Below are 25,017 nucleotides of genomic sequence, written 5' to 3'. Positions count from 1 at the left end.
TAACAGAATAAGTTGTTTTTCAGTTGCAATGAACTCCTAGGCTGCAAGTCACATAACCTGAACATATGCACATGAACAAGGCATGCCTGATTAGTGACCCTGGAGGTGGCTGGAACAAAAAAGTTAACCACATAGAGAACCTAAGTACCTGGACTCCAGAGCACAGACCAAATTAAGGAGCAAGGGGAGCACTGTTTTGTTGCAGTCTGAACTTAAGAGCCAAGGGCCAGGCACTACCTCTCTGCAAAACCCAAACAAATCATGGCTTTTTGCATTTTCCTTTCTTCCTCATAGTTAATCCCTCCCTATAAAACCTTCCACAAGACCCCCGCTTGGGGAGACACATTTCAACATTGCCTCTTGTCTCCTTGCCAGTCAACCTTGCAATAAAGCTTTTTTTCCCCCAAGGCTGGTACCATAGTATTAGCTTCTATGTACATTAGACAGTAAACCCATTGCTCAGTGAAAAGGACTGAGAAAATAAGTAATTGTGAATAAATCATACAACCACTTTTAGGAACCTGGTATGAGGATATGGACAGCTGCATTGCTTGCATTAGGAAAAAAACTAGAAACAATCTAAATGTCCATCATAGGGAAATGAATAAATAAAATCTGGTAGAGTCATTCAATGATCTATTATAGAGCAGTTAAAAAGGAATGGACTGTATGTATATCTATCATTCTATGTCATGGATAGATCTCAAAAACATAATGTTGGCTAAAGAAATTAAGTTGCTAATTTAGCTGGTTACTGCAACATTTCAGTGACCTATAAATGGATAGGGAGTGGAGAGAGAGAGGGAGAGAAAGATTAGACCAAGTTCTCAATGTATTTTTAAAAAGACACAACAATGCAGCTGATATGCAGAGGTCCCACACAACAGAAGCAAAGGAAACCTGTCTTGATAACACTCCCCTGGGTCCCCAGAGTCCCTAACAGGTGTCTAGCTGTTTGTGCTGCAGCTCATGGAAGGAAGGTCTTACTAGGTCAGAGAAGCCTATCTCCAGCTATGTCTTTTCTTTCTTTCTTTTTCTTTCTTTTTTTTTTTTTTTGAGACGGAGTCTTACTCTGTTGCCCAGGCTGGAGTGCAGTGGTGCCATCTCGGCTCACTGCAAGCTCCGCTTCCCGGGTTCACGCCATTCTTCTGCTGCAGGCTCCCGAGTAGCTGGACTACAGGTGACCGCCACCACGCCTGGCTAATTTTTTGTATTTTTAGTAAAGACAGGATTTCACCATGTTTGCTAGGATGGTCTCGATCTCCTGACCTCGTGATCCGCCCGCCTCGGCCTCCCAAAGTGCTGGGATTACAGGTGTGAGCCACTGTACCTGGTGTTTTTTTTTTTTTTTTTTTTTTCAAACAGAGGGTTTACATCACTGGTTAAGAAGAACCTATACAAATGAATGCATTTCCACTGAAGGAAATTCTGGACTCTTCTGGTTCTTGAACCTAATTTAGCATTGACCAGGCCATATCCACATTCAGGGACAAGCAGAGCCAATCAACAAGCATCCTTGAACTGTGTGTCTCTCCTTTTCTTTGCAAGAAAGCTGAAGGACCATTTTTGCAGATATGCTTTGATAGCTGAGGTCCCCTGCACTATGTGATTAAGTATTCATTGTGTGGAAAGAATAGCAAGTTGAAGGAAAATAAGATCTATAGAATGGAACTAGAAGGAGTAAGTCATTAGCTGGGTCTTAAAAGATGACTCAGGTTTTAAAAGGCAAAAAAAAGCACTTTGGGGGGCCGAGGCAGGCAGATCATGAGGTCAGGAGATTGAGACCATCCTGGCTAACACAGTGAAACCCCGCCTACTAAAAATACAAAAAATTAGCTGGGTGTGGTGGTGGGTGCCTGTAGTCCCAGCTACTCGGGAGGCTGAGGCAGGAGAATGGCGTGAACCCGGGCGGCGGAGCTTACAGTGAGCCGAGATCATGCCACTGCACCACTGCACTCCAGCCTGGGCGACAAAGTGAGACTCTGTCTCAAAACAAAACAAAACAAAACCTTAATTATGGAATTACAGATGAAAGGGAACTGTTTGAGACATGCCTAATGAGTCATGCAACCCTTAAATCAAATTGCATTAAAAGTTGTGTCCAAGTAAGGGTTAATTTGGTTAAATGAGAATGACAGTAACTGCTCAGGCACTGTTCTGTGAGGGATGATATTGTAGTTATAAATGTCATGAGGGCCCACCTAATTCACTTATCTCCTAAGAATATCTGGACATTGTTCTCAAAGGCAACAAAAGTATGAATTGTGAAGAAATCAAAATTACTCTTTGGAAATGAGCCATACGCAGTTCTAAGAGTTAGTACAATATATTTGGCTAATGGACTGATGAAACCCTTAAAAAAGAGGCTAGAGCGGTGTTTCTCACCCATCTGGAGTCTCCTAGTTTGTTAACCAGCTCTCCAATCAGGGTCTTCTGTCTAGATCTCCATTTGGCTTCCAGGCTGATCCGCTGTGCTAACTTGTCTGTGACTTTTCCATGTCCTCTCCTTAAACAGATATTCTACTTCAGCTACTGAGTGTTCAGCAACTGCATTGCCATTGTCCTTGCTATTTTTATTTCTGTCCCAAATTGCTATTGAAAAAGTGACATGCTTGCACTGCAGGAGTTGTGAATTAAATTCCCATATCCTCTGAGCCACCGCAGCGATAGAAAAGGGTTTGAAGTTTTCTGCCACACAAAGTGAGATGTTGAATATATTCTGGTCTGAGTGTTACCTAGAAGACTCTCCCATGGTTAAAACTCTTTTCTTTCATGGTGATGTTGTAGTCTAGCAGAAGAATATGTTTAAAAGCAGGGAGAAAAAATACTAAATTTAAGTTCTGGCTCACGTCTATTAACAGTGTGACCATAAGAACCTCATTAACCTTTTTGATATTCCAGTTCATTAATCTAAAAATGGAGAGGATAATGTCCACCTCAAAGCCATAAGGATTAAATGAGGTAATACATCAAAGTGTCAAGTGTCCAGCTTCAAGAAGGCAAAGTTATTCCTCCCTCTTCTTCTCACTGCACCTGTCCTCACAGCAAAGGAACCACCCCCCATCCCCAGTGCAGCAGTCAGTAGGCTAACCAACAGGGACTTTACTAATTTAATTCCTCTTTGTTAGTATAAGTGTGATGGTTAATCCTGAGTGTCAACTTGATTGGATAGAAGGATGCAAAGTATTGTTCCTGGGTGCTGTGAGGGTGCTGCCAAAGGAGATTAACATTTGAGTCAGTGGGCTGGGAGAGGCAGACCCACCCTCCATCTGGGTGGGTACCATCTAATCAGCTGCCAGCACGGCCAGAATAAAAGCAGGCAAAATAATCTGGAAAGACTAGATTGGTTTAGTCTTCTGGCCTATATCTTTCTCCCATGCTGGATGCTTCCTGCCCTCAAACATCAGACTCCGAGTTCTTCAGCTTCAGGACTTAGACTGGCTTCTTTTCTCCTCAGCTTGCAGATAGCCTATTGTGGGACCACACCTTGTGATCATGTGAGTCAACACTCCTTAATAAATTCTGCTTTATATATACATCTATCCTATTACTTCTGTCCCTCTAGAGAACCCTAATATAATAAGATAAATTCATGCGGGGTGAAATGACAAAAAGAAACACAATTAAGAAGGAAAAAACCAACTTCATCTTAAATTCAATAGTACTTTCCACTCTGGGTTTGACTAATTTGTAACCACCCAGACCCCACCAAATCAATCACCATCATGGCAGGTGACCACAGCCTAAGCGGGAGATTGGCATGGGTCCCTTCATCAGGATAGAGTTTATCTTCCCACCCACATCCGCTACACACACCCACTGCACATTTACATAGCCCTTTCATGAGCTCTTAGGAGGAAAGCAAGTATCTCCTTCTGCAGTTACTCATGTACTATTGTCTGGGCACAGGGCATGTTAATAACATGCCCTACAAATTATTCATCAAACCCCCAACAAGTGTGGTCTTTGTCTTCCAAGAAATATTTTGTGGAACTAACACCTGTTATGCTAAAGAGCCTTCATTCTCAATGGTAAATATGAAAATAAACTTGCTGTTTTAATTGATTAGGGTGGGCATGTAGAGGGGAAGGAAATCAGTGATGAGGGTGGTGGATGTGAGACGATAGGGTGAGAAAAGAGTCGTGGGTAGTTTGCAGCTTACCTTGCCTCTCCTTCCGTTTCATCCTTCAGACTCAAGACATTATAGGAAATATCATTCAAAACTGGAATTTCCAGGGATGTTTACAACCTACTACAGTTCCTTGACAATTAGAAGGGCAGTTTTCTCCTGAGCGATGAAGATAAATTCAAATGAGGAAATAGTTTTAGAAACATGAACTCCACTTCCCTCCACCCCCAAGAAAATGAGCACATACTTTTCAGTAGTGATTTTGACAATGTTATTTATTACTCTACAGTTGAAGAAAATGAAGCATATGGTGTGCAAACACCTTTCAGGTCCATGGATGTGGATACAAGAAGTTTTTTGTGAAAAACATCTCAGTTCTATACTTAAATGCCTGCAAAACAGCTGCTGCCACTGTACAATATGCAATTCTTGGTGGCATTTGGTAGCTTGAAAAAAAAAGTTGGTACTGGATGTACTACTGATGTCATAGGAATAATTATACTACCAAACAGTTGCTGAAATCTATTTTTAACATAAATCTCAATAATAGATAAAAATGAAAGATTTTGTAAACCTGTTACAGAGAGAGAAAAAAAAAGACTCAGGTTTAAAGAATTAAAGTAAGCCAGGAAGATTCTCTACTAAAATTGTTTTCTTGAAGGTCACTAATGTCTACTCTCCAAATCCTGTCACCCATTATTGGTCCTCACCTTCCTTCTCTTCACCTCTCTCTTTCTTGTAACTCTTCTCCTCCTTTTCTTCTAAAATGTGCACTCTCCTGGTTCTCCTCCTTATTTCTCTGAGTGTGTTCCTATCTTTCTCCCATCTCTTGCCTTTGAACAAGTTGAGAGAAGTGGTTACAAAAGTGAGGTTGGAGCCAACACACTTGGGTTTCAATCTCAGTCTGATCACTCTTTGAGTAACCTGGGGAAATAATATCTGTAAATCTCAATGTTCTCATCTATCTAGTCAAGATTATAAGTGCTCACACCTGTAATCTCAGCACTTTGGGAAGCCGAGGTGGGCAGATCATGAGGTTAGAAGTTCAAGACCAGCCTGGCCAACATAGTGAAACCCCATCTCTACTAAAAATACAAAAAATTAGCCAAGCATGGTGGCAGACACCTGTAATCCCAGCCACTCGGGAGGCTGAGGCAGGAGAATCGCTTGAACCTAGGAGGCGGAGGTTGCAGTGAGCCGAGATTGTGCCATTGCACTCCAGCCTGGGCAACAGTGCGAGATTCTGTCTCAAAAAATAAATAAATAAATAAATACGTGTACTACTATAAGGAAAGCTCCCCTCAGGACCACTCTTTGCATAACTTCAGAGGCCATCATTGCATTCTAGGATAATGCTCCCTATCTCCAGAGTTTGAATAATGCAGCAAGAGCCCTGCCTTCCTCACAAGTGTAAGGTCTGTGAAAGCAGACACTGTTTTGTTCAGCAAGTGCCTAGAACACTACTTGGAAAACAGTAAATACCCCCCAAAATATGTACAGAATGGCAGCTCTATCATCATTAGATACTCAGCTTCATCTTTCTGCTCCACCATCCTGAGTAACGTTTCTATCCTCACAGTTACATCATGGTCCAAGATGGCTGCTGGTGCACCAGCCATAACATCCATACTCTAAGCTTTTTATAAAAGAGGAAGAGCACAAAAGTGTACTTCCCTGCTAATCCCTCTTTAATGAGCCCTCCCACAAAACCCTTTCACTTATGACTGTTTGTCCTGAACTTAGATATGTGGCCACACCTAGCAATAAGGCACTGGTTTTTGGCCAGGCACATTGATGCCCCATATAAAATGAGGATTTTGTACTGAAGGGCAGAATGTACACTGGGTTGGTGACTTACAGTCTCCCTTTTGGTACAGCTCAAAGACCTCTCCAGACTCTCTCTTATGATGGCCATCCCCCAGGCTCAGCACTAAGGAGGGCACTTCTCTGTGAATCAGCTTTTCACATTTTTGGAGCAACAAATGTCTAAAAGCTTTTGTTTTGGTTTGGTTTTGGCTCTGGTGATTGTTTTCCTATGGCTTTTACCAATTTGTACTTGTTCTGTTCCATGAAACCATACTGAAAAAAAATCTACATTTTTCCTTCAGTGTGACAGTGGATTTTTTTATTGGGCAATTGAATAACAGCCCTTCAAATATTTTAAGACAGCTGTTTGGTGATAGTGAAGTTCTGCCTTTTTCAAGCTAAATTTCTCCAGCTCTTTAAATCTTTCCCCATAAAACCCTGCAACATTCTTTTTGCACTCCCCAGAATGTTGATCAGGTTGTCACTGGGTCCAGATCTGACCCAGCCAGTGGAGAACTTGGGGGAACTAACTCTGTCTCTCTTATTTCCATCACCAGAGGCTGAGTTAGCTTTTTTGTCAACCACATAATATTATTGGTTCATATGGAACTTGGGTCTACTAAACTTTCAGATATTTTTCATAAGAATTGCTATTAAGATAAGTTCTTGTATTAGTCCATTTTCATGCTGCTTTGAAGACATAACTGAGACTGAATAATTTATAAAGAAAAGAAGTTTAATTGACTCACAGTCGTGCTTGGCTAGGGAGGCCTCAGGAAACTTACAGTCATGGCGGAAGACAAAACAGGCACATCTCACATGGTAGCAGACAAGAGAAGTGAGAGCCAAGTGAAGGGGGAAGCCCCTTATAAAACCATCAGATCCTGTGAGAACTCACTCACTATCATGAGAATAATATGGGTGAATTGCCCCCATGATTCAATTATCTCCACCTGGTCCCATTCTTGACACGTAGGGATTATTACAATTCAAGGTAAGATTTGGGTGGGCACACAGAGCCAAATCATATCACCCTTTTTGTACTTTATAATGTTTTTAACCCAAATTAATTTACATTTGATCTTGTGATATTTTCTCTTTAATGTATGGGCCCAGCATTTTAAAAAGATCTTATTGAGCTCTTTTAGTATTTTGACTTGGTCCTCCAGGGGTTTCTCCATTCACACTGTCCTAGCTTCATATCCCCTACAGGTCTGAGCAGCTTGCCTTCCAAATCTTTATCCAAGCTGAATCACTTAGCAGAGCACTGTGATGGACAAAGCCCGTGGTAGGCTGTAAGAAACTGCCTCTCCAGTTAAAACTAACCCACTTTCATCTGAGGCAGATTCCTTCAGAGTCATGTACTAAGGCTTGGTTGAATTTCACAACATAACATAGACTGGGGAAGAAATGGACTTTACTAGAAAATGAAGCAAACGTACAAAATGAGAGTTAACAAGGGAAGGCAGGGCTCCCTCTCTCCCACTATCCTCATGAGAGGTGGGTGGTGCCAGGGCATTACAGCTGACTTCACCATGGAGGTTGTTCCAGGGGAGGGACCTGGCCCCCAGCTGCTTTCTATTCTTTTGGGGCAAGTCTGAGAACAAACTTATTGGGCACTGGGCAGTCTGGATTTGGGTGCCAGCTGTTCTCAGGAGCTTCCTGGGGAAAGCAAGATGCCAGTGCCTGGAGACCCTAAGGCCCATGGGATGTTGCAGTCCCATCTGCTCCAGGGAGGATGCCATGGGGACACCCTACTAGAGAAAGGGATGCCCCAAATCCCAGCTGGCTTGTTGTTCAAACAACTTAGGGTAAGTTCCCAGGATCATTTTTGCTTAATTCTGTCCTTGCGTCACACCTATTAATTAAAGATTATTTGGGTTTAGTCTTTCCTTCAGCTACAAATTTGCCTGAGAAAATGGACACCCAATGCTAATTATTCACCTTTTTTTTTTTTTTGGAGACGGAATCTTTCTCTGTCGCCCAGGCTGGAGTGCAGTGGTGCAATCTCAGCTCACTGCAACCTCCGCCTCCTGGGTTCAAGTGATTCTCCTGCCTCAGCCTTCCAAGTAGCTGGGACTATAGGTGCCTGCCACCACGCCCAGCTAACTTTTTGTATTTTTAGTAGAGACAGGGTTTCACCATGTTAGCCATGATGGTCTTGATCTCCTGACCTCGTGATCCGCCCGCCTTGGCCTCCCAAAGTGCCAATTATCCACTTTGTCTACAAAGAAATCAGTAAAGCCTTGGTAAATAAATAGCCTACATCAAAAAATGACAGCACAAGTTATACATATACACATTTCATCTACCTTTCCCCAGAATGTAAACTCTTTGAACAGAGAGACTGTGCATTATTCTGTAACCCATAGGGCTTAACCCTCTGCCCTATACAGTAATAGCAGCCACATTTATTCACTGACTAGGTTAGGCACTGTACTCGTGTTAGCCACCATTCTGGGTCTCTGACATGCATTATTTCATCAAATCCTTGCAACTCTTCAAGGGTAACCCGTGGATAATACCCATTGCATAGGTGATGAAACCGAGGGCACATAAGTACACAGGAAGTAATGGGACTGGATTTGAGCTGAGCTCTATATGCCCCAAAGCCCTTCTTCTGTTGTATTAATTGTCTGATTACAGTGCAGATTAACAATAAATATCAATGAATAATCAAGTCTACTTCATCTTTGTGTTTCCAGGCAGGATTATGCAACAATCCCTGAGACATGAAGATTTATGTTATTATAATAGAGGCATGTCAACATAGTCCTCCCAGGATAAAAGCCAACTCCTAAACTTACAGCAAAGCTAACAATGATGGGATAAATACACCTGTTACCAGTTTACTAAATAAGTTGGACTCTGAGGCTACATTAACCCTTAAACCCACCCCTCCTGAAGAATTCATTATCCCTACCACTCCACCCTTGGATAGAACCTTGGATTTGTATCATAGCTTTTCTAATTACTCTTTAGTAATAACAGTTCCTCTGACTACTTACAGTTAATAAAATGTAATCTAATAAAATTAGATTTCCAGCGATTATTATCAAAACCCTAGACTCCCATTCAATCTAAATTTTCCCTCCTGCTCCAGCGTGGACCTCCCTCGTGGGTTAGACTCCTCTTTTTCTCACTCTCTACCTCCCTGGGGGCCTTTCCAGCATGGTTCAGGGGTTTGGAGGGGAGGCATGGGACAGAAAAGGCCTTCTGGGTGTGGCTGAGAGCTTTGATGTGTTTCGGAGAATGCTCTTCCTGGGGACCCCCTTCCCTGGTGTAGTTGGTCCTCCAGCTGACCATGTACAAGCTTCTCATCCCCCACCCCAACCCAGCCACTGCTTCCAACAGTGTCCCCAGCTTCTTTCTGCTGTAGACGCCTGAGCCTGGCAGAAAGGCTTTTGGGGGCAGAGTTCTTTCAGTTCTTTTCAGGCTGATCCCTCAAATGCCAGAGAGCCCATGTCAATGTCTCCAGGTGAGTTTTCTCTTGGTGGTTTCTTTCTCTTAAGCTGACAGAGAAGGAAAAGGCCCTCCCTCCTCAGCCCCCATGGGTGGGGCAGCAGGTGGTGCACTGCATCCTGGCAGCCCTCTCCTGGCCTCTTGAACCCCTTGATGAAACCTTTGCCTTTTCTTACATATGTGCCAGGTGGCTGATGGGACAGGGGTCAAAGCTGGTTTCATAATTTTTGCATTTATAGTGCAGCACCTGTTGTTCTTGGCCCCCAGTGCTTTTGCTAAAGCCTTAAGAGGATACAAAAAGTTGTGTTTAACATCCTGTTTCACAAACATGACACAAAAGAGACCTTTATAAAAATAAGCAACTCAAAGGAAGGGGAAAATGAAGTGATCCATGAGAGGAAAGAAAAGGCATTCATAATGCTGTTTATTGGGCTATACTTTGTGTCAGGCTGTACACTAGGTTCCATGCTCAGACCACATCACTTAATCCTCACATCAACCTGCATCCTCCTGCAGTTTTACAGATGAGAAAAATGAAGTTAACACTTTTCTTAAGAACACAAGGTGACTTTCTGAGTCCAAAACCCATGCACTTAACGGAAGTTGAGAGGGAGGGTAACAGCTCTATAAAAGCCATTAAGAAGAGAGCCTTAGACCCATAGAGAAGGGCATGGGCCACACTGCTTTTGAGAGTGTGATTTGGAACCCTACTGATATGTTGCTGATTCTGTAACAGACCAACTTGGCATCTTAGAAAACTGTCACATCAAGTCTAAACTCTTCTGCCCAGTTATACCATTCTTGTCATTCCCAACTAACCAACATGGCCCCTCCACTGTCACCCAAACAGTTGCTTTTTTGGCCAAGAATGCCAAACTCCCCTTCTTCTCAATGCAGAGCTTTAGTGCATGACTTACCTCCAACCAGGAAAGTTCACAATGCTTCTTTGGCAATCTATGTTTGCTATTTTATTTCAAGACCCAACTCAGAACTCACATCTTGAGTTGGTTTTACCTGATTCGTCCCATTCTCAGCAATCATTCATTCATATCTGTCCCACTTTTCCTAAGGACCAGGAATGCAGATGGGAAAAGGGGACTTACGGCCTTGCAATTTTCTTTTACTACCACTAGATGGGGACCTTATAAGATGAAATGCTGACTCAGTTGTCCAAGAAAAATCAGGAAGCATAAATCAGGCTGACGCTTGGTTTCTAAACCAGTCAAGTAAGGCAGCAGGCAGTAACATACGTACATATATACATATGTACATATGTACATATATATATTCAGAACTGAATAATTGAGTAGGGGAAATGCAACTTTGCAAGAAGCTGGGACTGCCTAGATTAGGTTTGTATTATATGATCTCATGTTCAGGATCCTAGCATGATTACTATATGTAGCATATGATTACTGAATCATATACTACATCATTTTCCTCATGAAGAAACCAAGACCCAAAGATGTGAAGCGATTTATCAAAGGGTAAAAACTAAAATATTAATGTCATCTTGAAACTGTTCTATTCCATTTCACGATATCTATGGTGTATTGCAGGTAGCTGTAGGTAACAGTAGGCTGGAATTTGAATTTTTGGATTCATTTGAATCTCCCACATCTCTGCAATGTTCCTAGGAACAGCCATATCAGCAGCCATGACAACCGATTTTGAGCCCTTACTATGTGTTAAGCATCATTTTAGGTGACACATTACATAACTAAATTCACGTAGTCCTCAGAAAAGGACTGTATTATCATCATTTCTATTTTTAGATGAGAAAACAGAGGCTCAGAGATGTTAACAGGCATGGAGCTGGCAAGTGAAAGCACAAGGATTCAAACCCAGATGCAGTGGAGACCAAGGTGTGCTACTGTTGACTAGCCCCACTGTCTGTCCGTACCATGCTGGACAACCAGGGCACTCCAGAAAGCCTTCTTCATGGGCTTCTGGGCTCCCAGGGATGAGCTGGGGGTGGGTTGCCTTTTGTGCCCCTCACTGAATTGAGAGAACCCCCCTCTGCTCCTTTGCCTTCGGTGCCCTAGGCTGGACCCTTTCCTGTTTAAGCAACAGAGCAGTGGGAGCGGCCCTGTTGGGCGAGCCTCTCGAGCACAGTCTGCATTCAGTCATTTGTCATGGAAACAGTGTGGGAACGGAACAGGTGATGAGCCCTTCCATCAAAGGTGTATTCAGTACCTACTGTGGCCTCCAGATGCAGAAAGTCAAAGTAGTGCCTGCCTTCGGATCCCCCAGCCCCGTGGAGGAAACATAGAACACCTCATGGCAGTGAGCTGAGAGGACTCAGGAGGAGTGAGGGGCTGAAAGGCCAGGGCAGGGACGGGCTGAGCTGCTGCTTAGAGGGTGTCCCCGTGTCGCTACTGCCCTCCTAGCTCCTCTCCACTCCTTTGCTTTGGTCCCCAGCTAAGGGCCAGAGTGCACTTCTATCAACTTAGAATATAACAATAATCATTAAACACCATGTGGTGGCCTGAGAAGGAGTCTCAAAGTGTCTTGACCTGCCTTTTTTCCCGGGCTTGCCGAGCATGGATCCACATCACCAGCAGAGGGCACTATGCCAGAGCTGGCTCTGTTGAGGGCATCAGAAGAAAGTCCTCCAAGCTGGCACCTTGTGTTTATGCCCATTATAAAACACTGGACTTTAAGGCTCTTGTCCATAGCTCGCTTTGGGACAGTTAAACTAACAGTGCTTTACAGAGTTAGGCTGGCCTACCTCGGGAAGCACAGTCCCCACCCCCTTGTTTATTGGCAGCTGTCACTGACCAGCATAGGTCAGTACCGAGCACTGTGAGCAAGTTACCTTTTCTCATGCTCTCAGCCACCCTGGAGCAGGTGGGTCTGACTGTGGACACCTTGGAACGACTCCCATTCCAAGCCTGCACTGGATGGGCAGTGCTTAGGGCCTCACTTCTGTAACTACTGAAGGCTCAAACATTCCTTTTGGTCACCAACCCTTGTAGTGTGGTCGGGAAGAGAGATGCTGCGACCATCCCAGAGGAGCGGCCAAGGTCTGAGCTCTGAGACGCACTCCATGTCTCTACGCGCCGCTCCTCCAACAGCCACCTCAGGAGAGCATATCTTGGCAGGACAACCACAGTGACCTCTACCCTTGGTGCTAGGACCCAAGAGCTTCCCTTGCAGGAGCTGACATTACACAGCATGAGGATGGTGCTTTCAGCCAACTTCTCAGCACACACTCCTCCAAACACTGGGCTGCATGCTGGGGTGCAGAGGTGAAATGGCCTAGTCCCCATTCTGGAGCTCAGTCTGAGGAAGAAAAGGGTGACAACTCAATGAATTGAACATTTATTTGTGTGAATATTTGCTCACCAATCTAAAAACCACAAACACTGACTATTTATTGTGCTCTGCCCCAGATTTGCTCTCAGCTTAATGCAGTGTCTGCATGTAGATACCTCTCAATACATGGTCCCTGAACAAATAAATATCAAAACAAGGCAAAGGAGGTAGCACCCTCTGCTTATGTTCATACCACAGATTCATAACCAAAGAAAATGTGTTTTCTCTACCTTTAAGGCACTCGGGGCATTTAGAAGCAGAGTGTGAGGGTGTCTGTGTGTGGTCTGATGGTCCGATGATGATGAAAGCTCCTGGCTCATTTCTCTTCACACCAATGGGATGCCTGTGGTTAGGGGGGCATCTTCCCCACTGGGAAAACCTACTACCCTCATGGCCAGATTATTGTTTCCAGTTCACCAAAGTGATCCAAATACAATATGGAAACTCTGTGTGTGCGTTTGAGCTTCAATGATACAGTAGGCAAAGACCCTTGCTACCTGGGCCCTATCTCAACCGTGTGTGTGGGTGCAATAACATGGTGACCCCTCAGTCGTCAGATACAGATTTCAAAAAGGCAGCCATCAGGTAAGATCTGCAGGTAAATGCTTCAGAGGAGAGCACCTTCAATCTAGCACCAGACGATAAGTGTAAAGATGGTATCATTCATTTTGGAAAATGACCATGTCAACAAGGAAGATGCTTTTTTTTTTTTTTTTTTTTTTTTTTTTTTGAGACGGAGTCTTGCTCTGTCACCCAGGCTGGAGTGTAGTGGCGCGATCTCGGCTCAATGTAACCTCTGCCTGCCTGGTTCAAATGATTCTCCTGCCTCAGCCTCCTGAGTAGCTGGGATTACAGGTGCGCACCACCACGCCCGCTAATTTTTGTATTTTTAGCAGAGACGGGGCTTCACCATGTTGGTCAGGCTGGTCTCGAACTCCTGACCTCATGATCTGCCCACTTTTTAATTATGATCTCTGACTCATTCTCCCATTCTCTTCTCTTTTAAAAATTTTTTAAATTGACAAGTAAAAATTGTATGTATTTATGGTGTACAACTGTTACCAGAAAGGAGTCCTAATCCGGATCCCGAGAGAGGGTTCTTGGATCTCGTGAAAGAAGGAATTTGAGGTGAATCCGTAAAGTGAAAGCAAGTTTATTAACAAAGTAAAGGAATAAAGAATGGCTACTCCATAGGCAGAGCAGCACCAAGGGCTGCTGGTTGGCCATTTTTATGGTTGTTTCTTGATTATATGCTGAACAAGAGGTGGATTATTCATAAGTTTTCCAGGAAAACGGTGGGCAATTCCCAGAATTCAGGGTTCCTCCTCTTTTTAGACCATATAGGGTAACTTCCTGACGTTGCCATTGCACTTGTAAACTGTCATGGTGCCAGTGGGTGTGTCTTTTAGCATGCTAATGCATTATAATTAGTGTATAATGAGCGGTGAGGGCGACCAGACGGTCACTTTTGTCACCGTCTTGATTTTGGTGGGTTTTGGCTGGTTTCTTCACCACAAACTGTTTTATCAGCAAGGTCTTTATGACCTGTATCTTGTGCTGACCTCCTATCTTCTTCCATGACATAGAATGCCTAACCACCTGTAAATGCAGCCCAGTAGGTCTCAGCCTTATTTTACCCCGCCCCTATTCAAGATGGAATAGCTCTGATTCAAAGCCTCTGACACAACATGATGTTCTGATATATGTATACAATGTGGAGTGGCTAAATCAAGAATTTAACATATGTATCACCTCACATACTTATTTTTTGTGGTGAGAACACTTGAAATCTACTCTCTTAGCAATTTTCAAGTATATATTATTATTGAGACAGGATCTCCCTCTGTAGCCCAGGCTGGAGTGCAGTGGCATGACCACAACTCACTGCAGCCTCAATCTCACCAAGCTCAGCTGATCCTGTTACCTCAGCCTCTTGGGTAGCTAGGTCTACAAGTGCATACTACCATGCCCGGCTAATTTTTGTATTTTTTTGTAGAGACAGGGTTTCACCATGTTGCTCAGGCTGGTCTTGAACTCCTAGGCTCAAGCGATCCTCTTGGCTCAGCCTCCTAAATCCCAAAGTGCTGGGATTACAGGCATGAGCCACCACATCTGACCCAATATATTATTCTTAACTGTGGTCACCATGACATATGATTGATCTTTTGAACTTACTCCCCCTAACTGAAACTTTGTACCTTTTGATCCGTTATCTCCCCTTTCTCTATCCCTGCCAATCCCTGCTTCATCCCCTAGTAATCAACATTCTACTCTCTGCTTCTATGAGTTCAACTTTTTTAGATTCCACATAAAAATGAGATCATGTAGTATTTGTCTTTCTGTGCCTCGTTTATTTCACTTAACACGATGTCCTTCGGGTTCAACTATGTTGTCATAACTGACAAGATGTCCTTCTTTTTTAAGACTGAATTTTCTTTACCCATTCATCTGTTGATGGACACTTAGGTAGATCCCATATCTTGGCTATTGTGAATAGTGCTGCAATAAACATGAGAGTGCAAATGTCTCTTTGACATACTGACTTCATTTTCTTTGGATATATATACCCAGCAGTGGGACTGCTGGATCACAGGGTACTTCTATTTTTAGCTTTTGGGGGAAACTCCATACTGTTTTCCATAACAGCTGTACTAATTTACACACTCTTGTTTTTGAAACCCCATTTGCAAGACAATTAAGCAGATTGTGACAAAACCCTACATGTGCAAAGGTCTCACCTAAGATAAAAGTCTCTGTGCTAGTTCTCCCTCTGAAACCATCTTCAGAACTAGAACCATGGCATTAAGCAACATTATCATAACGTGACATCTGTGTGAAGGTTAAAGGAAATTCCACTCTCACGTAAAATTAATTATGCCATCTAATCAGTCACTGGGCACCATTTAAGGGTCTTGCATGACACTCAATTCAGATATGAAGAAAGGACCAACTCATATTTTGAAAACTCAGCCACACTGAAGCATGAATGAGCCTGGACGAATGCTTTCTCCAGTTTCCTGGCCCCTAGGCCCCCAGCTGTCCAACCCGCACAAAGAGGAGGCCCATCAACATCATCCCAGGTGAGCACTCAAGGAGAAAACTGATTACAATGTGTGCTGAAAGACACTGAGGAATGCTATACAGAGAAAGATGCAACCATGGTCACATGATCCTTAAAAATTTGGCACCATCATGAGAACTACATAAAAAATTAAGTTTTGTGGCCAGGCATGGTGGCTCATGCCTGCAATCCCAGCACTTTGGGAGGATGAGGTGGGCAGATCACCTGAGGTCAGAAGTTTGAGACCAGCCTAACCAACATGGAGAAACTGTCTCTACTAAAAATACAAAATTAGCCAGGTGTGGTGGCACATGCCTGTAATCCCAGCTACTTGGGAGGCTGAGGCAGGAGAATCACTTGAACCCAGGAGGCAGAGGTTGCAGTGAGCTGAGATTGTGCCATTGCACTCCAACCTAGGCAACAAGAGCAAAAACTCTGTCTCAAAAAAAAAAATTAAGTTTTGTAATAACAAATTCTGTTGGTAAAATAATTATGTATGTGGTTATCCAAATACTAATTATCAATTAATGATTAATTAGCAACTGAATGCTATAGATAAAAAGTCCTTAGATGTTAGCAAACAGAGTCACTATAAATCGGACTAGCTGGCTTGGCCTCACAGCCCTCAAGGGTGCACAGGCTTGGGAACTGAATAGCATCACATCCTTTATCCTATATATTAACAAAAAACTCAAACTCTGCAAAATATTTGAAGAGGCTTATTGTGAGCCAATATGAGTGACCACAGCCTGTGTTACAGCCTCAAGAGGTCCTGAGAAAATGTGCCTGAGGCAGTCAGGTTACAGTTTGGTTTTATACATTTTAGGGAGACAAAAGTTACAGGCAAAGACATAAATCAATATATGTAAGAGATACAATGGTTTACAAGAAAGGCAGGACATCTCAAAGGTGGTGGGTAAGCAGGGGTTTGGGGGAGGAAGTAGATAGGTCATTGGTGGATTCAAAGATTTTCTGATTGGCAATTGTTTGAAAAAGTTAAGCTTTGTCTAAAGACTTAAGAAATCGGTAGCAAGGAATATTTGAGCTAAGATAACAGGGTGGTGGAAGCCAAGGCCCTTGTTGTGTAGATGAAGTCTCTTAGCTAGCAGCCCTCAGACAGCATGTGATGCTATACTAGAGTCAGGTTGGAATTTGGTATCTTATTGACACAAAGAGCCTGTTTTGTCAGTCTTCTGTCTCTATTTTAATGTTAATGCTAGTCATTTGTGCCTAAACTCCAAGAGGGAGAGGCATGTCCAACTTCCCTTCCATCAGTGACCTGGAATTTAGTGTTTCAGATTTCTCTGGGGTATCTTGGGCAGGAGGGGGAGGGTCTATTCCGGTGGTTGGGGGAGCTTAGGATTTTATTTTTGGTTTGTGATATTTATTCACAAAGACTGATTTTTTTGATACTTGGAGTATGACACCCTGACACATCTGGTACTGCTTGCATTGTGACCGTGGCCAATTTCCAAGGAGAGAACAGCTAAGCTCCATCTGACAATAATTTATTTACTGGATTCATTAGTGGCCCCAGCAATTTCAGCAGGGCTGTCCTGAACTAAGCATCACACAGGGCTCTGGCCAGTTGAGCCTTTACTCTGCTGGCTGTCCCCTAAGGGCCTGGCTCCTACTGCAGTGTCTCAGCCAGGGATCTTCTGCCAAAGAACACCCAGAGCTATTCCAAGTCTCTCCAAGACAGTCCTGGGCAGCAAGTATGTGGGCTGGCATGGGGGCTACAGAGATGACTGACATAGCCTTGGTAGCCTGGAGGGGCATATAATGTCAGGCCTCTGAGCTCAAGCTAAGCCATCATATCCTCTGTGACCTGCATGTATACATCCAGATGGCCTGAAGTAACTGAAGAATCACAAAAGAAGTGAAAATGGCCTGTTCCTGCCTTAACTGATGACATTAACTTGTGAAATTCCTTCTCCTGGCTCATCCTGGCTCAAAAGCTCCCCCGCTGAGCACCTTGTGACCCCCACTCCTGCCAGCCAGAGAACAACCCCCTTTGACTGTAATTTTCCTTTACCTACCCAAATCCTATAAAACAGTCCCACACCTATCTCCCTTCACTGACTCTCTTTTCGGACTCAGCCCACCTGCACCCAGGTAAAATAAATGGCCTTGCTGCTCACACAAAGCCTGTTTGGTGGTCTCTTCACACGGACACAAGTGAAATTTGGTGCCCTGACTCGGATCAGGGGACCTCCCTTGGGAGATCAATCCCCTGTCCTCCTGCCCTTTGCTCCGTGAGAAAGATCCATCTACAACCTCGGGTCCTCAGACCAACCAGCCCAAGGAACATCTCACCAATTTTAAATCGGGTAAGCGGCCTCTTCTTACTCTCTTCTCTAACCTCTCTCACTATCCCTCAACCTCTTTCTCCTTTCAATCTTGGCGCCATCTTTCAATCTCTGCCTTCTCTTAATTTCAGTTCCTTTCCTTTTCTGGTAGAGACAGGAGACGCATTTTATCCATGAACCCAAAACTCCGGCACCACTCATGGACTCAGGAAGACAGTCTTCCCTTGGTGTTTAATCACGCAGGGATGCCTGCCTGATTATTCACCCACATTTCAGAGGTGTCTGACCACATGGGGATGCCTGCCTTGGTCCTTCACCCTTAGCAGCAAGCACCTCTTTTCTGGGGGGCAAGCACCCCCCAACCCCTTCTCTCTGTGTCTCTACCCTCTCTTTTCTGCCTTGGTCCTTCACCCTTAGTGGCAAGCACCACTTTTCTGGAGGGCAAGCACCCCCCTACTCCTTCTCTCCATGTCTCTACCCCTTTTCCACTTTCCTGGGGGGCAAGCACCCCCACCCCTTCTTTCCATGTCTCTAGCCTCTCTTTTCTCTGGGCTTGCCTCCTTCACTATGGACAACCTTCCACCCTCCGTTCCTCCCTCTTCTCCCTTAGCCTGTGTTCTCAAAAACTTAAAACCTCTTCAACTCACACCTGACCTAAAACCTAAATGCCTTATTTTCTTCTGCAACACTACTTGGCCCCAATACAAACTTGACAATGTCTCTAAATGGCCAGAAAATGGCACTTTCAATTTTTCCATCCTACAAGATCTAGATAATTCTTGTCATAAAATGGGCAAACGGTCTGAGGTGCCTGATGTCCAGGCATTCTTTTACACATTGGTCCCTCCCTAGTCTCTGTTCCCAATGCAACTCATCACAAATCTTCCTTCTTTCCCTCCGCCTGTCCCCTCAGTCCCAATCCCAAGTGTTGCTGAGTCTTTCCAATCTTCCTTTTTTTTTTTTTTTTTTTTTTTACAGACCCATCTGACCTCTCCCCTCCTCCCCAGGCTGCTCCTCACCAGGCCGAGCCAGGTTCCAATTCTTCCTCAGCCTCCGCTTCTCCACCCTATGATCCTTTTATCAACTCCCCTCCTCACACCTGGTCCCACTTACAGTTTCATTCCATGGCTAGCCCTCCCCAACCTGCCCAGCAATTTCCTCTTAAAAAGGTGGCTGGAGCTGAAGGCATAGTCAAGGTTAATGCTCCTTTTTCTTTACCTGACCTCTCCCAAATCAGTTAGCATTTAGGCTCTTTTTCATCAAATATGAAAAACCCAGCCCAGTTCTTGGCCCGTTTAGCAGCAACCCTTAGACTCTTTACAGCCCTAGACTCGGAAGGGTCAGAAGTCCATCTCATTCTAAATATGCATTTTATCACCCAGTCAGCTCCTGACATTAAATAAAACTCCAAAAATTAAATAAATTCCAGCCCTCAAACCCCACAACAGGACTTAATTAACCTCACTTTCAAGGTGTACAATAATACAGTAGAGGCAGCCAAGTAGCAATGTATTTCTGAGTTGCAATTCCTTACCTCCACTGTGAGACAAACCCCAGCCACATCTCTAGCACACAGGAACTCCAAACGCCTGAACCGCAGCTTCCAGGGGTTCCTCCAGAACCTCCTCCCCCAGGAGCTTGCTTCAAGTGCCAGAAATCTGGCCACTGGGCCAAGGAATGCCCGCAGCCTGGGATTCCTCCTAAGCTGTGTCCCATCTGTATGGGACCCCACTGGATATCAGACTCTCCAACTTGCCCAGCAGCCACTCCCAGAGCCCCTGGAACTCTGGCCCAAGGCTCTCTGACTGACTCCTTCCCAGATCTGCTTGGCTTAGCGGCTGAAGACTGATGCAGCCCAGTCACCTCGGAAGCCCCCTGGACCATCACGGACGCCGAGCTTTGGGTAACTCTTACAGTGGAAGGTAAGTCCATCCCCTTCTTAATCAATACGGAGGCTACACACTCCACATTACCTTTTCAAGGGCCTGTTTCCCTTGTCTCCATAACTGTTGTGGGTATTGACAACCAGGCTTCTAAACCTCTTAAAACTCCCCAACTCTGGTGCCAACTTGGATAACATTCTTTAATGCACTGCTTTTTAGTTATCCCCACCTGCCCAGCTCCCTTATTAGGTCTAGGCATTTTAACTAAATTATCTGCTTCCCTGACTATTCCTGGGCTACAGCCACACCTCATTGCCGCCTTTTCCCCCAGTTCAAAGCTTCCTTCACATCCTCCCCTTGTATCTCCCCACCTTAAACCACAAGTATAGGACACCTCTACTCCCTCTTTGGCGACCAATCATGCACCCCTTACCATCCCATTAAAACCTAATCACCCTTACCCCACTCAATGCCAATATCCCATCCCACAGCCCGCTTTAAAAGGATTAAAGCCTGTTATCACTCGCCTGCTACAGCATGGGCTTCTAAAACCTGTATACTCTCCATACAATTCCCCTATTTTACATGTCCAAAAACCAGACAAGTCTTACAAGTTAGTTCAGGATCTGCGCCTTATCAATCAAATTGTTTTGCCTATCCACCACGTGGTGCCAAACCTGTGTACTCTCCTATCCTCAGTACCTCCCTCCACAACCCATTATTCTGTTCTGGATCTCAAACATGCTTTCTTTACTATTGCTTTGCACCCTTCATCCCAGCCTCTCTTTGCTTTCACTTGGACTGACCCTGACACCCATTAGGCTCAGCAAATTACCTGGGCTGTACTGCCACAAGGCTTCACAGACAGGCTCAGTCAAGCCCAAATTTCTTCCTCATCTGTTACCTATCTTGGCATAATTCTCATAAAAACACACGTGCTCTCCCTGCTGATCATGTCTGACTAATCTCCCAAACCCCAATCCCTTCTACAAAACAACAACTCCTTTCCTTCCTAGGCATGGTTAGTGCAGTCAGAATTCTTACACGAGAGCCAGGACTGTGCCCTGTAGCCTTTTTATCCAAACAACTTGACCTTACTGTTTTAGCCTAGTCCTCATGTCTGTGCGTGGCAGCTGCCACTGCCTTAATACTTTTAGAGGCCCTCAAAATCACAAACTATGTTCAACTCACTCTCTAAAGTTCTCATAACTTCCAAAATCTATTTTCTTCCTCCCACATGATGCATATACTTTCTGCTCCCCAGCTCCTTCAGCTATACTTACTCATTGTTGAATCTCCCACAGTTACCATTGTTCCTGGCCCAGACTTCAATCCAGCCTCCCACATTATTCCTGATAGCACACCTGACCCCCATGACTGTATCTCTCTGATCCACCTGACATTCGCTCCATTTCCCCATATTTCCTTCTTTCCTGTTCACTATTGGTTTATTGATAAACCCTGAACACTATTGGTTTATTGATGGCAGCTCCACCAGGCCTAATCGCCACTTACCAGCAAAGGCAGGCTATGCTGTAGTATCTTCCATACCTATCATTGAGGCTACCTTTCGGCCCCCCTCCACTACCTCTCAAAAAGCCAAACTCATTGCCTTAACTCAAGCCCTTGCTCTTACAAAAGGACTATGCATCAATATTTATACTGACTCTAAATATGCCTTCCATATCCTGCACTACCATGCTGTTATATGGGCAGAAAGAAATTTCCACACTATGCAAGGGTCCTCCATCATTAATGCCTCTTTAATAAAAACTCTTCTCAAAGCTGCTTTACTTCCAAAGGAAGCTGGAGTCACTCACTGCAAGGGCCATCAAAAGTCATCAGATTCCATCACTCAGGACAATGCTTATGCTGATAAGGTAGCTAAAAAAGCAGCTAGCTTTCCAACTTCTATCCCTCATGGCAGTTTTTCTCCTTCTCATCTGGCCACTCCCACCTGCTCTCCCACTGAAACTTCCACCTATCAATCTCTTCCTACACAAGGAAAATGGTTCTTGGACCAAGGAAAATATCTCCTTCCAGCCTCACAGGCCCATTCTATTCTGTCATCATTTCATAACCTCTTCCATGGAGGTTACAAGCTGCTAGTCCACCTCTTAGAACCTCTCATTTCCTTTCAATCATGGAAATCTAACCTTAAGGAAATCACTTCTCAGTGTTCCATCTGCTATTCTACTACTCCTCAGGGATTGTTCAGGCCCCCCCACTTCCCTACACATCAAGCTCGGGGATTTGCCCCCACCCAGGACTGGCAAATTGACTTTACTCACATGCCTCAGTCAGGAAACTAAAATACCTCTTGGTCTGAGTAGGCACTTTCACTGGGTGGGTAGAGGCCTTTCCCACAGGGTCTGAGAAGGCCACTGCAGTCATTTCTTCCCTTCTGTCAGACATAATTCCTCAGTTGGACTTCCCACCTCTATACAGTCTGATAACAGACCAGCCTTTATTAGTCAAATCACTCAAGCAGTTTTTCAGGCTGTTGGTATTCAGTGAAACCTTTATATCCCTTACCATCCTCAATCTTCAGGAAAGGTAGAACAGACTAATGGTCTTTAAAAAACACACCTCATCAAGCTCAGCCACCAACTTAAAAAGGACCGGACAATACTTTTACCACTTGCCCTTATCAGAATTCAGGCCTGTCCTCAGAATACTACAGGGTACAGCCCATTTGAGCTCCTGTATAGATGCTCCTTTTTATTAAGCCCCAGTCTCATTCCAGACACCAGACCAACTTGGACTGCACCCCAAAAAACTTGTCATCCCTACTATCTTCTGTCTGGTCATACTCCTATTCACCGTTCTCAACTACTCATACAAGCCGTGCTCTTGTTTACACTGCCAGTTTACACTGTTTCTCCAAGCCATCACAGCTGATATCTCCTGGTACTATCCCCAAACTGCCACTCTTAACTCCCTCTTAAAGTAAATAAATAATCTTTGTTGGCAGGGCTATGCTGAACCTCCTTGGGCACTCTCTAATTGGATGTCCTGGGTCCTCCCAATTCTTAGTCCTTTAATACCTGTTTTTCTCCTCTTATTCTGTTTAGTTTTTCAATTCATACAAAACCGTATCCAGGCCATCACCAATAATTCTATATGACAAATGTTTCTTCTAACAACCCCACAGTATCACCCCTTACCACAAAATCTTCCTTCAGCTTAATCTCTCCCACTCTAGGTCCCCACACTGCCCCTAATCCCACTCGAAGCAGCCCTGAGAAACATCGCCCATTATCTCTCCAGATCACCCCGAAAAATTTTCACCACCCCAACACTTCAACACTATTTTGTTTTATTTTTCTTATTAATATAAGAAGACAGGAATGTCAGGCCTCTGAGCCCAGGCTAAGCCAACATATCCTCTGTGACCTGAATGTATACATCCAGATGGCCTGAAGTAGCTAAGAATCACAAAAGAAGTGAAAATGGTCTGCTCCTGCCTTAACTGATGACATTACCTTGTGAAATTCCTTCTCCTGGCTCATCCTGGCTCAATAGCTCCCCCGCTGAGCACCTTGTGACCCCCCCTCCCCTGCCAGCCAGAGAACAACCCCCTTTGACTGTAATCTTCCTTTACCTACCCAAATCCTATAAAACAGCCCCGCCCCTATCTACCTTCGCTCTCTTCTGATTCAGCCCACCTGCACCCAGGTGAAATAAACAGCCTTGTTGCTCACACAAAGCCTGTTTAGTGGTCTCTTCACACGGACGTGAGCGGAAAACATAAGTCTTTATATAAATTCAGTTTAATGTGCTGAGTACTGCAGTAGAGGCAAACAAAGGGAGCTAAGGGAACAGGGAGGGAGTTAGAAAAGGCTTCCCAGGAGACCTGGTAGAGGAAATACACTTTGAAAAGGTATCCAAGCCAAGGGAAAAAGCTGATGAGAAGGGCATTGGGAGAAGAGAGAACCCAATAAACCAAGACAAGGAAGCCAGAAACCTTGGGACAGTGCAGTGGCAACTGGTGCTGGCTCTCAGTTTTTGTTTTTTGAAGGGCTCATTTACTAGTACACTATATGCAAGGAACCAAAGCAATTTCTTAATTTTAGAGGTAACAAGACTCTTGGTTAGAAGTGACAGAAGGTTATACTGAGGATACTAGGCTTTTTTTTTTTTTTTTTTTTTCTGAGATGGAGTCTCGCTTCGTCGCCCAGGCTGGAGTGCAGTGGCACAATCTCAGCTCACTGCAAGCTCTGCCTCCCGGGTTCACACCATTCTCCTGCCTCAGCCTCCCGAGTAGCTGGGACTACAGGTGCCCACCACCACACCGGACTAATTTTTTTGTATTTTTATTAGAGATGGGGTTTCTCTGTGTTAGTCAAGATGGTCTCGATCTCCTGACCTCGTGATCCGCCTGCCTCAGCCTCCCAAAGTACTGGGATTACAGGCGTGAGCCACTGCGCCCAGCCAGCATACTGGGCTTTCTTGTGGACTCCAAGGAAGTCACAGGCCTTCAGAAAGGGATATAATGAAGAACTTGAACACTGTCAGGCCCTTTCGACCTTCAGCTCGGCTTTCTTCTGATATCTCTCTTTCTCTCTTTCCTTTCTAACCTCTCTTTCTCCTAATGATGTCTCTGTTCCAGACATCAGGACACATGGCTGCCAAAGTTCTTAAAGTTTTAACACAATAGCTTTAACTTCTGAAAAAGACTTATTTCTCCTTCTCTATTCTAGTTCCAAAACGTCCTGGAGAAGCATTGTAATTCGCTCACTTCAGCTGAGTTCTGACTTCTGGACCAACCAACTGTAGTAGGGGAGGTGTGACGTGGAGAAGGTACTGTAATTGGTCCCTATTTGGTCAAGTGCCCATCCCAGAACCAACCAACTGTGGCCAAAGGTTACACAGACACCACAGCTCGAATGGTAACCATGTGGATGTGTGGGGGGTAGCAATTCCCAGAAGAAAGGAGGTCCTGGCAACAGGTTCCAAGATGGAGGAGAGTGGCGAAAGGCAAGCCTTCAAGGTAGGGAGGCTTGTGTGGCAGAGTTGGGCTTTGCCCAGTGGATGACTTAGCATACA

The 25,017-nt window shown here is 44.4% G+C and overlaps 1 long non-coding RNA gene across 3 annotated transcripts; it reads left to right on the top strand.

Annotated features, from left to right (window-relative positions):
• Positions 1 to 17,869: 17,869 nt before the first annotated feature.
• LOC129528929 (uncharacterized) lies at positions 17,870 to 24,747 on the top strand. Of its 3 annotated transcripts, none has more exons than XR_008674213.2 (3): positions 17,870 to 18,106; positions 19,064 to 20,007; positions 24,672 to 24,747. It is a non-coding gene; the product is annotated as an uncharacterized lncRNA (long non-coding RNA). The 3 variants fall into 3 exon arrangements; XR_008674214.1 differs by lacking the exon at positions 24,672 to 24,747 and adding an exon at positions 23,313 to 23,665; XR_008674212.1 differs by lacking the exon at positions 24,672 to 24,747 and adding an exon at positions 23,310 to 23,665.
• The last annotated feature ends 270 nt before the right edge of the window (positions 24,748 to 25,017 follow it).

The sequence above is a fragment of the Gorilla gorilla genome, chromosome 1, assembly GCF_029281585.2.
Source record: "Gorilla gorilla gorilla isolate KB3781 chromosome 1, NHGRI_mGorGor1-v2.1_pri, whole genome shotgun sequence".
In the NCBI taxonomy this organism is placed as follows: Eukaryota; Metazoa; Chordata; class Mammalia; order Primates; family Hominidae; genus Gorilla; species Gorilla gorilla.
This window is presented reverse-complemented; position numbering and strand designations above follow the sequence as displayed.